At 39.6% G+C, this 12,955-nt stretch overlaps 1 pseudogene; it reads right to left on the minus strand.

The window, feature by feature from the left end:
- Nucleotides 1-277: 277 nt before the first annotated feature.
- LOC120236018 lies at nucleotides 278-610 on the minus strand (annotated as a pseudogene).
- Between the last annotated feature and the right edge of the window lie 12,345 nt (nucleotides 611-12,955).

Below are 12,955 nucleotides of genomic sequence, written 5' to 3' on the forward strand. Positions count from 1 at the left end.
CAGTGAAGCTCATTACTCCAGAAAATAGTGAGTACTGATTTTTCCCTTATGGGGAAGGCATCATGTCGATGCTCAGAATGCTTCCAAATTATCAGATTTGGATAATTTCCATGATTGTCTCATGATATCGTCTCATGATTTCCAGATATTTCCCTGTTTGATTTCTTTTTTTCAATTATTTGTTTATATTTAGTTAATTTTGCTTTCTAGCTATGTTTTCCTTTTTTTCTTTTAATAAGCTCTGGCCAGTTTTATTTTTTAAAAAATGTTGCATGATTTACTTTTCACTGGTCTGTTCTGGAATGCTTTAATGATATCAGAATCACCTGGATCAGTGACAGCCAGTGTGCATACTCCACAGTACTTTCCATGTTCCATGCCCAATTCAATACTATTGCCAACCTAGTGATAGACACCAGTTTTGGTTAACATGGCATACCTTAGTTCAGATTTCTTCAAGGCTGTGCAGTTGTTGGCCAGGATGATCAGTTTCACTTTGCCACGTCTGATCATTTCCCGAGTCCACTTGGTACTTTTCTCTTTTCATAATGAGTTGGAACCCAGAGCAGATTGACTGCAGCGGATTTTTCATCTTCATTGCAGCCATCATCTTCCCGCCTTAGGTGCAGGCCGGCCCCAACCAAGGGCAGCCACCAAGATGGACAGCAGCGAAAAAAAAGGTGCTATGTCTTACTTTTTAAGCTATGTTTTAGCTAACTTATTGAGTGGGTTATTTAATCTAAGATTGAATTATTTTATCTATAAGATATGGATGAAAATGCCTACCTATCATGGTTTTTGCCACATTGCTCATCTAAAAGTGGCTAGCTGGTTCATTTCATAGTTCTTTATAAAATGTCATTCAGTTCAGTACATTCCTTCACTATCTGCAACTTGAAATCACTCTAATTTCTTGCTATGATCTTGTCCTAAATATTCTTGCCCTTAACTCACTTAACTTCTTGAAATTTATGTGGTCTTCTGGTAGGCTGGTCATATAATTTATTTGGACTTTTTTTTTTTTTTTACATAGGATTGAATTCAAGACCCCAAGATTGAGAGTTGCATGCTCTACCAACTAAGCCAGCCAGGCACCCCTAATTTATTTGGACACTTTTAAGAGTACAAGGGGGCAGCACCATCAATTATTATGCTAGGACAACAGGTGTAAACTGGGATTGTTCTGGGCAAATTAGAATGTATCCTGTCCATCAGCCCTCTCCTGGCTACAGAAGACTGCTTCCTACCCTGGGAATTATCTTCATGTTGCCATTTCAGGACTCCTTTGCTTTACTGACCTACATAAATTCTTCCCTCTGTCACTACTGCTGTCAGAACTGCATATATTTACTTTCTAAAGCACCCTCCTTTACTAACTTTTCCATTTCTGTTAAAGGCTTGCCCACACTTCAGTTTATCTTTGACTTTCTATAGTCCTTCAGAGCTCATATCCAGCCACTTGGCAAAGTTTGTTAGTTCAATTTTTTTTTGTTTATTTACTTATTTTGAGAGAGACAGAGACAGTGTGAGTGGGGGAGGAGCAGAGAGAGACAGAGGGAGAGAGAGAATCCCAAGCAGGTTCTACACTCCCAGCACAGAGCCCAATATAGGGCTCAAACTAAAAATCGTGAGATCATGACCTGAGCTGAAACCAAGGTCAGACGCTTAATCAACTGAGCCACCCAGTCTTAGTTCTGTTAGTTCAATTCTTTTTTTTTTTTAATGTTTATTTATTTTTGAGAGAGAGAGAGAAAGAGAGAAACAGAGTGCAAGCTGGGGAGGGGCAGAGAGAGAGGGAGACACAGAATCCAAAGCAGGCTCCAGGCTCTGAGCTATCAGCACAGAGTCTGACGTGAGGCTCAAACTCACAAACTGTGAGATCAGAACCTGAGCTGAAGTTGGACGCTTAACCGACTGAGCCACCCAGGTGCTCCCTGTTAGTTCAATTCTATAAGCCTATATTGAACATTCACTTTGTTCCAGACACCAAGTGAAGTACTAAGGTTACAAAGAGAACTAAGATACAGATAGTATCTTGGTATAGTGGTGATGTTAACATGGAAGTTATCAAATATGCTTGACTGATTCAAGGAAGACTTTGCAGAATTAAAGGTGCAGCCAACCTGTCACTTACTATATCAATGAATTAATATATATTTTATTACCTAAATTTTTTAGACACTATATTATGCACTAGGAATACATTGATAAGCATGCTGGGTATGGCCCCTATCTTCTTATATAAAAGTGAGAAATGTTAGAAAGACGAATGGGGCATAATGTGAATGTATAAAGGGAGAACTAACCAACTCTGCCTTCAGGTAAGCTGAAACCTGAAAAGATGGATAGGGATAGTTAGGTGAAGGGGAAAGGTTGCTAGGAGAGGGGAGGAGAAAAAGGTGTGGAAGAGGAGAGAGTATGATGCTTTGAAGCATGTCTGCAGTGGAGAGACAAGTGGGGAAAGGGACATCGAATAAAGGTGGAAGTAAAGGCAGGGGTCAGAACATATAAGACCTTAGAGACCACATTAAGGATTTTGGACCTTATCCATTGGGACAGCCATAATATAAGCATTGACAGTGACACAAACAGATTTGCCCCTTTTAAAAGGAGGCTGTTGCAGTGGCTTAGATAAAAGGTGGTAACAGTGGGGAAAAAAGATGGTTTTTCAGAATATCTAGAAAGTATAACGACAAAATTAGTAATTGATTTGTAATGAATGGTGAAGAAGGAATGATTGGGGATGACACTCAAAGCAGCTGATACTATCATTTACTGAGTTGAGAAACACCAGAGGAGGACCAGATGTGGGAAAGAAGATACTGAGTTTGAGGTGCCAGTGAAATATTGAGGTAGAGGGCTTATACAGGCAGTTGGATATGTGGGTCTGGAGCTATAGATTTGAGAGTTGTAGGTATATCAGTGGTCATAAAGCTGTGGGAATGAATGCATTTACCTTAGGAAAAAGCCAAAGTAGGAAGAGACCTGTACATCAGAACAGAATGCACAAAACATTCAGTGGTCACATGAAGGAAGATATGTCAAAGATGGTCCAAAAGGAACACCTAGAGAAGAAAGAAGAAAATCAGAAATGTGTGATATCACAGAAGTCAGAGGAAGAAAGCATTTCAAACAGGGAATGGTCAAGTAAAATAAGAAATAAAAATCGATGATCTTACTGAGGCAGTTTTTTGAGGAATGGCAGGCACAAATTCTACATTGATGGGGTTGAGGAGTAAGAAGAGGTGGGTTATAAAATAAAGGTAGACAGAGTCTGTGGGTAACCCTTTCCACAAGTTTGGGAAGGAGGAGAGGGAGAGAGTGTAAGAGCTGGAAAAGGATGTGGATGAAGAACTAAGGAGGATTTTTTTTTCTTTTAATGAGAGATACTTGAGTATGTTTAAATGTTATATAGAAAGGAACCATTAAAGAAGAAGATGTTGGAAACAGGAAAGAGACAATACTAGTGCAAAGGCCTCTAATGGAAGCCAGGGCTCCAAAGAACAGGTGGAGGGTCCAGCCTTTAAAAGGAGGAGAGGAGGGGCGCCTGGGTGGCTTAGTCGGTTAAGTGTCCGACTTTCCCTTAGGTCATGATCTTGCGATTCGTGGGTTCGAGCCCTGCGTCGGGCTCTGTGCTGACTGCCAGCTCAGAGCCTGGAGCCTGTTTCGGAGTCTGTGACTCCTTCTCTCTCTGACCCTCTCCTGCTCACGCTGTCTCTCTCTCTCTCTCTCCTAGAAATAAATAAAACATTTAAAAAAATTAAAAAAATAAAAAAAAAGGAGGAAAGGTGAGGAGCCTTAGTGGCTCAGTCGGTTAAGTGTTTGACTCTCAGTTTTAGCTCAGGTCATGATCTCACAGTTGGTGAGTTTGAGCCCCGTATCAGGCTCCACACTGATGCTGAAGACCCTGCTTGTGATTCTCTCTCTCCCTCTCTCTGCCCCTTCAGTGGGCGCACATACACACACACGCTCTCAAAATAAATTAATAAACTTAAAAAAAAAAAAAAAGAAGGAGGGGCTCTTCTTCCCTCTTTGCAACAGGAAAAAACAAGGAAAGGGAATTACACATGCAGGTAGGAGGTAGGAAGTGAAGTAGTTTCCCCTTGATGGCTTTTCATCTTTCAAGAATAGGTACTCAATTAATACTTATTAAATCAATCAATGAATAAATGCAAGTAATACAAATCTGAAATCACACAGTTTTCTTCTTTTCCTCCAGAAGCATTCTGTTGTCTAGAAAAGCATGGAGATGATAGTGGAGGTGAGCGAGATTATGAGTATTTTCAAGGGAAAAGATGTTTCAAAATCAAGCAATAAGGATGCTAAAGTCCTGCTCCAAATGGAACTCAGCAGGGAAAATGCTGCTGTATTGGATGAAGTGAAAGTAAAAAGCTGCCTATCTGTTCTATACAGGTTTGTTTTGTTCTGTACTTTTAATTAAAAACATTTTTTTCGGGGCGCCTGGGTGGCTTAGTCGGTTAAGCGTCCGACTTTCGCTTGGGTCATGATCTCACGGTTCGTGGGTTCGAGCCCCGCGTCAGGCTCTGTGCTGACTGCCAGCTCAGAGACTGGAGCCTGTTTCAGCCTGTGACTCCCTCTCTCTCTGACCCTCCCCTGCTCACGCTGTCTCTCTCTCTCTCCTAAAAAAATAAATAAAGCATTAAAAAAAATTTAAAAAAAAAACAAAAAAACATTTTTTTCAATCCCTAGAAGTTTCAGGCCACAAACTCAGACTCTAAGGGGAGATCATGGAACTGTAACCTACTGAGCAGTTATTTCAAGAACTCTGGAGAGTAACTTTCATTTTATTTTTGTATTGACTTTATAAAGGAGGTGTAATTAATACTGTTTCCATGTTAAGATGGTGGAAACTGGGGTGCCTGGGTGGCTCAGTCGATTAAGCGTCCGACTTCGGCTCAGGTGATGATCTCATGATTCATGGGTTTGAGCCCCACATCTGTGCTGAAAGCTCGGAGGCTAGAGTCTGTGTCTCCCTCTCTCTCTGACCCTCCCCTGCTCATGCTGTCTGTCTGTCTCTCTCTCAGAAATAAATAAAACATTAAAAAAAATTAAGATGGTGGAAACTGAGCTTCAGAGAGGATAAACGTAACAAGGCCACTCAACCACTAAGTGGTAGAAACAGGATTTACACCCCAATCTGCCTTAAGTTGTTCTTAACTATGGTGCTATAGTCCATCTCAGATTTTTTTTAAATGTTTATTTATTTTTGAGAGAGAGAAACAGAGCGCGAGCAGGGGAGGGGCAGAGAGAGAGAGGGAAACACTGAATCTGAATCTGAGCTGTCAACACAGGGCCCAATGCAGGTCTCAAACTCACAGACTGAGAGATCATGACCTGAGCTGAAGTCGGACACTTGGACCTTTAATTACTTTAACCTACTGAGCCACCCAGGCAACCCGGTCCATCTCCAATTTTAACTCTTGCCACTATAGACACTCTTTGAGGTGCGGTCATGAATAAAATGTTTCCTGACATGCTATGGGCTTTATTCTGGTGATATTTCCCATTCTTCAAGATTCAAATCCTATCTTCTTTAATGCCCTACTTGAATCCTACTTTCTCTCAAAGCACTTCAGAATACATCAAACCCTGATGGTCTCTTGGTCCTTTAAAATCCTACAACAATTTTCTTGTGTTACTCGTTTGATGAATTTTTTCTGCATTGTAAATAAGAATATTTAACTTTTCTTAGAATCTTCTTATAATTATAACTTAACACCACAATCCCACAAGCTTCTTAGGAAATAGGAAATGCATCTTATGTCCTTTTTTTTCTTTGTCCTTTCTCTCCTCCCTCCTTCCATCCCTCCTTCCTTCCTTCCCTCCCTCACTCTCTCTCCCTTCTTTCCCTTTCTTTCTTTCTTTCTTTCTTTCTTTCTTTCTTTCTTTCTTTCTTTCTTTCTTTCTTTCTTTCTTTCCTTTCTTTCTTTTCTTTCTTTCTTTCTTTCTTTCTTTCTTTCTTTCTTTCTTTCTTTCTTTCTTTCCTTTCTTTTCTTTCTTTCTTTCTTTCTTTCTTTCTTTCTTTCTTTCTTTCTTTCTTTCTTTCTTTCTTTCTTTCTTTCCTTTCTTTCTTTTCTTTCTTTCTTTCTTTTCTTTCTTTCTTTCTTTCTTTCTTTCTTTCTTTCTTTCTTTCTTTCTTTCCTTCCTTCCTTCCTTCCTTCCTTCCTTCCTTCCTTCCTTCCTTCTTTCTTTCTTTCTTTCTTTCTTTCTTCTTTCTTTCTTTCTTTCTTTCCTTTCTTTCTTTTCTTTCTTTCTTGACGTCTTTTAAAACTTCTTCCTAGGGGCGCCTGGGTGGCTTAGTCGGTTAAGCGTCCGACTTTTGCTTAGGTCATGATCTCGTGGTTCGTGGGTTCGAGCCCCGCGTTGGGCTCTGTGCTGACTGCCAGCTCAGAGCCTGGAGCCTGTTTCAATCTGTGACTCCCTCTCTCGCTGACCCTCCCCTGCTCACACTGTCTCTCTCTCTCTCTCCTAGAAATAAATAAAAAACATTAAAAAAAATTAAAAAAAAATAAAACTTCTTCCTAATGCCTTGTCCATTATTTGTAGTATTTGTTGCTAATGAGATGAAATGAAATTGCTAGGTCAATCTCATAATTGACATTGGTCGAATGTCTCTGAGAACTGTCTGCAACTACTTCAGAAAGTTTCTTGTTGATGTCAATTGAGAAATGGAGGATTTATTATTATTTCTGCTGTAGATTTAATTTTTATTTTTTGGTTACAAAACTGTGAATCTCAAAAGATTATTGTTTTGTATGTGTATGTGTGTATTGGGAGGGGGCTCTTTTTGAAAGGGACTGTAGAAAAGCAGACTTTTTATTTTGTCAAGGTTTTTTTGCAGCTTACAAGTTCTCATAAAAAAAAAGTCCAAATTGGTTGAACTTGAAGTTCCCCTCCTCCTTTCTCCTTCTTCAGAGCCTTTTTCTAAACCTACTTCCCTTAAAATGACTTTTATTGATTTTCACTCAATGAGAGTTATTCTTCAGAATGAGGATGGAGGGGTCAGAGAGAGAAATTTACCCTGTGTTACCTGTGGAATAGGTGTACCTCCGTATCTAGTCTTGTTTTATTTGTTCTGTTTCCTGTATCTAGAAACCTGCACACTAGGGATCATTAGGTCCTCTGTGTCTTTGTCGGAGCTTGAGTACAGTATACTAATAGATCAATTTATGTGTTCATTCATTCAGCAAACATTTATTGAGCAGGCATGTCCTAGACATTGGAGATACTAAGATGAATAAGACGTAGTCACTGCCCTCAATGACCTCCAGATGTACATGAAGGCACCAACTTGGTGGGGGTTGGGGTCAGGGAAGGCTTCCTAAATGAGGTAACTGAATATCCTCCCTTAGGGAATCCTAAGATACTAAAGAGGTCAGCCTTGTAAAATACATATAAACATCTAATCAAATTAGCCAATTAGAAAGACATTTATTAAGAAAGGACAGTCTTTTACCAGTATGTCCAATGTTTCTTTTTCAAATTTTTCCCCTAATTTCTTTGTCTCCAGTCTTATCCCTATCCAGCCTGCATTTAAAATTACCTCCAAAGTTATTTTTCTAAACCTTGATCTGATCATGTTATTCTTGTCTTCAGAATTTTTTTAAGTTTATTTATTTTATTTGGGGGGAGGGGAGGGGTAGAGAGAAAGAGAGAGAAAGAGGGGGAGAGAGGCTAAACAGACTCCCTCCACATTGTCAGCCCAGAGTCTGACATGGGATGCGAACTCATAAGCCATGAGATCATGACCTGAGCTGACATCAAGAGTCCAAAAGAGTCGGATGCTTAACCAACTGAGTCACCCAGGTGCCCCTGTCAGGAGAGTTTTTAATGGCTACTCATTCATTCATTCTATATAATCATCAATCACCTACTGTGTTGTTAAGTGTTTGGGATGCAATGGTGAGCAAACAGTCCTTTACTCTAAGAAGCTTACACCCTAGGGGCGCCTGGGTGGCTCAGTTGGTTGAGCATCCGACTTCAGCTCAGGTCATGATCTCACGGTTTGTGGGTTCAAGCCCCACATTGGGCTCTTTGCCAACAGCTAGCTCAGAGCCTGGAGCCTGCTTCAGATTCTGTGTCTCCCTCTGACCCTTTCCTGCTCACGCTGTCTCTCTCTTTCTCTCTCTCAAAATTAAATAAAACATTAAAAATTTAATAAAAAAAGAAGCTTACACCCTAGGCCAGGAGACAGACAAGTAAGCAGACAGTTCGTATAGTTTCAATATAGTTTAATACTAGCTTTGACAGGGTGGTAAGCACATGATTCTGTGGGAGTGTATAGAGGAGCACCTTGTCCTGTCTTGGGAAGTCAGGCAGTGCTTCCTGAATCTTGTCCTCAGATTTAAGTCAGTTCAATCTAACAGATACTAGTATCTGTTGTGCTAAATCCTATGCAAAACAACTGCTTTTAAGCAGATCATAGTCTAGTGGAGGTGCCTGTAAACTTAATTGATAATTCCAGCACAATGTGGTAAGTGGATACATAAATGCATTGGATGCTATGACAATAGCAGAGGAAAAGAGAGGACTGGTTGGTAGCATAGCTTCCTGGAAGAGACCAGGCCTAAGCACAGTCTTGAAGTATGAATAGAAGTTGACTTCATATTGGATCATCCATATCCCTTAACAAACAAAACCCTTCACAATCCATTGATCTATTTTTCCAATGTACCCTTGTATCTTCTACACCTTTCTTTTTCAAATTAGAAACAAGAACCTCTGAGTTATTTAGTGTTACACATGGGATATGAGAAGGTACTGGATAAATATGGTGCATCTTTCTGGAGCATCAGTTTTATCAGCTGATAAATAATTGAGAACATTGTTTTATATTCAAACATAATATATTTGTGGAGTTGAAGGCAAAATTCCCATGAATTTTTTTCAAGATAAAACAGGATACATAAATTCCAAGCTAGTGGCAATCCATTTCAGGCTTGCCCTTAGACACCACTCTCCACCATCACCCCTTTCTTATGGGAAAGTTTGAAATGCACTATCTGAATGCACCAAGAACTTTCATGTCTCTGTGCCTTAGCTTTTGCTGTTCCCTCATCCTAGAGTGCTCATCCCACTTTTCTCCCTAGGTAAACTTTATGCTTCAAAGCTCATCCTAAGTGTCAACCCATAATAGTCTTTTTTTTTTTAATTTTTTATGTTTTATTTATTTTTGAGAGAGAGAGAGAGAGTAGGGGAGGGTCAGAGAGAGAGGGAGTCACAGAATCCGAAGCAGGCTCCAGGTTCTGAGCTAGCCGGCAGCACAGAGCCCGACGCAGGGCTCGAACCCACAAACTGTGAGATCATGACCTGAGCTGAAGTCAGACACCTAACCAACTGAGCCACCCAGGCGCCCCATTCTTTTTTTTTATGTTTATTTATTTTGAGAGGCTGGGAAGGAGAGGCAGAGAAAGAGGGAGAGAGAGAGGGAATCCCAAACAGGCTCCACACTGTTGGTTCAGAGCTGAATGTAGGGCTTGAACACACAAACTGTGAGATCATGATCTGAGCCAAAGTCAAATGCTTAACTGACTGAGCAACCCTCATAACAGTTATTCTTAATACAAATTTAATGTCATCCCATATAATAGTTATTTTTGAACACCCATTTCTGTCTCTGCCTCCTTTCCTGGTAGCTCCAGGCAGAGTAGCACCTCCTTCTTTGGTGTTCCCACCAGCCTTTACTCAGAATTTCCATTATAGCACTGCTCACATTGTATAGTACCACTCACTATCTGCTTCTTGATTTGTCTCTGCTGCTGGACTGTAAGCTTCTCTAGGGCAGGGATGGACTATTTTAAAATTTATCTTTGTATTCTTAGTATCTGGCACAATAAATGTCTGTTGAATGTTGTATTTATGGACCATCCTTTATTCTGCATCACCTCTGCTCTTACTTAAAGTAATATCTCCTTTACTTCTCATTTTCAGGGAATGATGTGTTTCTTGAAAGTATATTTTCCAGACAACTGAAACTTACTTCCTAAGGTATCAGAATCTGCTTTTGGTGGGAATTTATTTTTTTAAGTTTTTACATACTTGCTTGCTCTCATAAGTAAAATATACTAAGCATAATGTGTTCCTTGATGACTTACCCCTGAAAGCATTAGGGTTATGCTGGTTTGGAATTTGTGACATCTTCTGGGGCCACTGATGGGATAGGGCATTTTGCCTCCACACCGTAGAACTCCATTCCCTTCTGGTTTTTGAGTTCTTGTGCTTGCTTCTTGTATATTGGCCACCACTTCTGGCTGTAAGTGAGCTTGCTTTAACTACATTGTCCTTTGCTCTTTTTATATGCTTTTTAATGGATATTAAAATTACAAAACTAATATATAGTCACTGAAACACAAACAAACAGAAGCATTTGAAGTAAAAAGTCCCTTCTTCATTCCTGGCTACCCCCTTCCCGCCTACCCCTCCACATCCACACTCCCACTCTCTGGCATAACCATTGTTGGCAGTTTAATGTATATCCCTATAGACCATTTCTGTCAATATGCGTGTATACTTGAGGACATACAAAGATCCAGTCATATTATATGTGCTGTTATATGACTTGCTTTTCTTCCCATTTGACAACATACAATAGGTATCTCCGCATGTGAGTATATCCAAGTCTATCTCATCCTTTTTAATGGCTGCCCCCTTTTAATTTGACAATCTTTTAATCAGCTGTGAATGGGAAAGCCAAATAATCAAGCTTATTAGAATTGTACCTAAGAAAGAGTAAATCGGCTCTGAGTGAAGGCTTGAGGAATTCTCCTAGGAGTAAAATGTGTTAACTTTAGTGCAAGGACTTTGTAATGTTTATTTTGGCTATTCTGGGACCCTATTTGCTTATTTCCTGGTCCATTGTGTTTTGGATAGCTGAGGTTGCAGGACAATGACCTGTGAATGAGTGAGGTATTACATATTCAATAGTGTATTATATAATTTTGCTATGATTTTGTGCATTTAATTTTTTCATTATTCCATCTAATTCTTTAGTACTTGCATCATAGTACAGAGCATTGAATATGGTAGCAGTTAAAAATGGTTGGCTTGATGATCAACATAGGACTTCTTATCTATATCATCTACCTGTGAGAATGTCCATTGGATTTATGAGAACTCTAGAAGCTGATCTGAGGAAGCCTTTTACTACTAATGAACATTAAAGTACTCATAGCCTCTTTCTATAAATAATAAAATCCTGTTTTATATGTCTATAAGTTCCTCCTTCTACTACATCTACCGTATAAAGGGGCTAAATCCTGTTTTCTTTTCCTTCTTCTTCTTTTTTTTTTTTTTTTTTTTTGGTTAAGTAATCTCTATACCCAATGTGGGGCTCAAACATACAACACCAAGATCAAAAGTTGCATGTTCTACTGACTGAGCCATCCAGGTTCCCCTAAATCCTTTTGATTCCACCTTTTATTTTTTTAATCAATTAATTTTTAAAAATGTTTTATTTATTTCTGAGAGAGAGAGACAGTGTGAACAGGGGAGGGTCAGAGAGAGAGGGAGACAGAATCCGAAACAGGCTCCAAGCTCTGAGCTGGCAGCACAGGGCCCGACATGGGGCTCAAACCCACAAACCGTGAGATCATGACCTGAGCCGAAGTCAGACGCTTAACCGACTGAGCCACCCAGGCGCCCCTTGATTCCACCTTTTAGAGCTCACTATGATGTGTCCCCTCTTCTCCATTCACTGCCTCAGTAACTCGGTTCAGGCCTACTAGATCCCAACTGAATCACCTATAATAAACTTCTTAATTGATCTTCCTGCCTCTTGTCAACCTCCACCATGCTCATCCAGTAATAAACTAGTGCTCTTTTTAAGCAGAGATCTTACCATGTCACATCCCTGAAAAACCATCTATGGGTTCCTCATCAGCTTTAGGATAAAGTCCACTTTCCTTAACTTAGTATACCTAGTCTTTTGTGACTTGCCCCACTTGTCCTGATTATGTTATGCTGCTCAGTGCCTCATACTTCAAATTCTAGGGAAATCAAGTGACTTATATAGTGACTTCAACATATCACACTAGAGAATTCTCAACAAATGCTTATTAAATGAATGGATGAAACACCCCATATAGCTGGGCTGACCATTCAACCTGCTTGGCTCAGAATGGTCCTTGTTCATACCAGCTATCTCAGCAGAATTATTAATAGTGCTCCTTTTCACTATCAGAATTGTCTCAGACCAATAAATTACATAGTCATCCTAATTAGAGCAGCCATTGAATTGTTTTCTACCTCCAGTCTCCTCTACCAGATGGTGAGCTCTTTGGGGACAGATATTTTGTTTGTTCATTTTACTTCTCTATCTTCATTTATTCATTCAACTAAGAAACTGCCACTGTTAGATACTGAGGATATAATGTTGAGTAAAACAAAAATGGTTCTTGCCCTCAGAAAGCTTACAATCCAGCAGGAAAGAATAATCTAATGGGAAGAATAGCACTTAATACAATAAATGCTGCTGTGAATGAATGGCTAACTGTGGATTAAGACTTAGAGGCTCCTAAACAAAGAACCCTAATCCTATGAATTGCAGATACAGAAATAGTTATAACCATAGAACTCTAGGTTGATCAAACCAACCATTATAGAGTTGCTAATTAAAATTTTGAAACACAAGCAACATATGTACACCTAAACACACATGACATTTAGATGCTGCCTTAATGTTAAACATAAGAAAAAATGACCATGGAAAAATAGCAAGAATGAGACTTTTGAGGGCTCTGTGTTTTTAGAGAGACAGTTTGTAATCCCATGTGGTTCTTTGCTTGAGTGGACTATCAGTATGTATCCTACCCCCCACTTTTTTTCAGATGAGAAATCTGAGGTTTCAGAAACTGAGCCACAAACAAAGGAATGATTTCTTAAACCAGGATTAGACTTTGGTTGGGCTTTGCTTTCAGAGCTAGGACTACCCTTTATC

The sequence above is a fragment of the Hyaena hyaena genome, unplaced genomic scaffold (genome assembly GCF_003009895.1).
Source record: "Hyaena hyaena isolate Hyena2069 unplaced genomic scaffold, ASM300989v1 scaffold_144, whole genome shotgun sequence".
Lineage (NCBI taxonomy): Eukaryota > Metazoa > Chordata > Mammalia > Carnivora > Hyaenidae > Hyaena > Hyaena hyaena.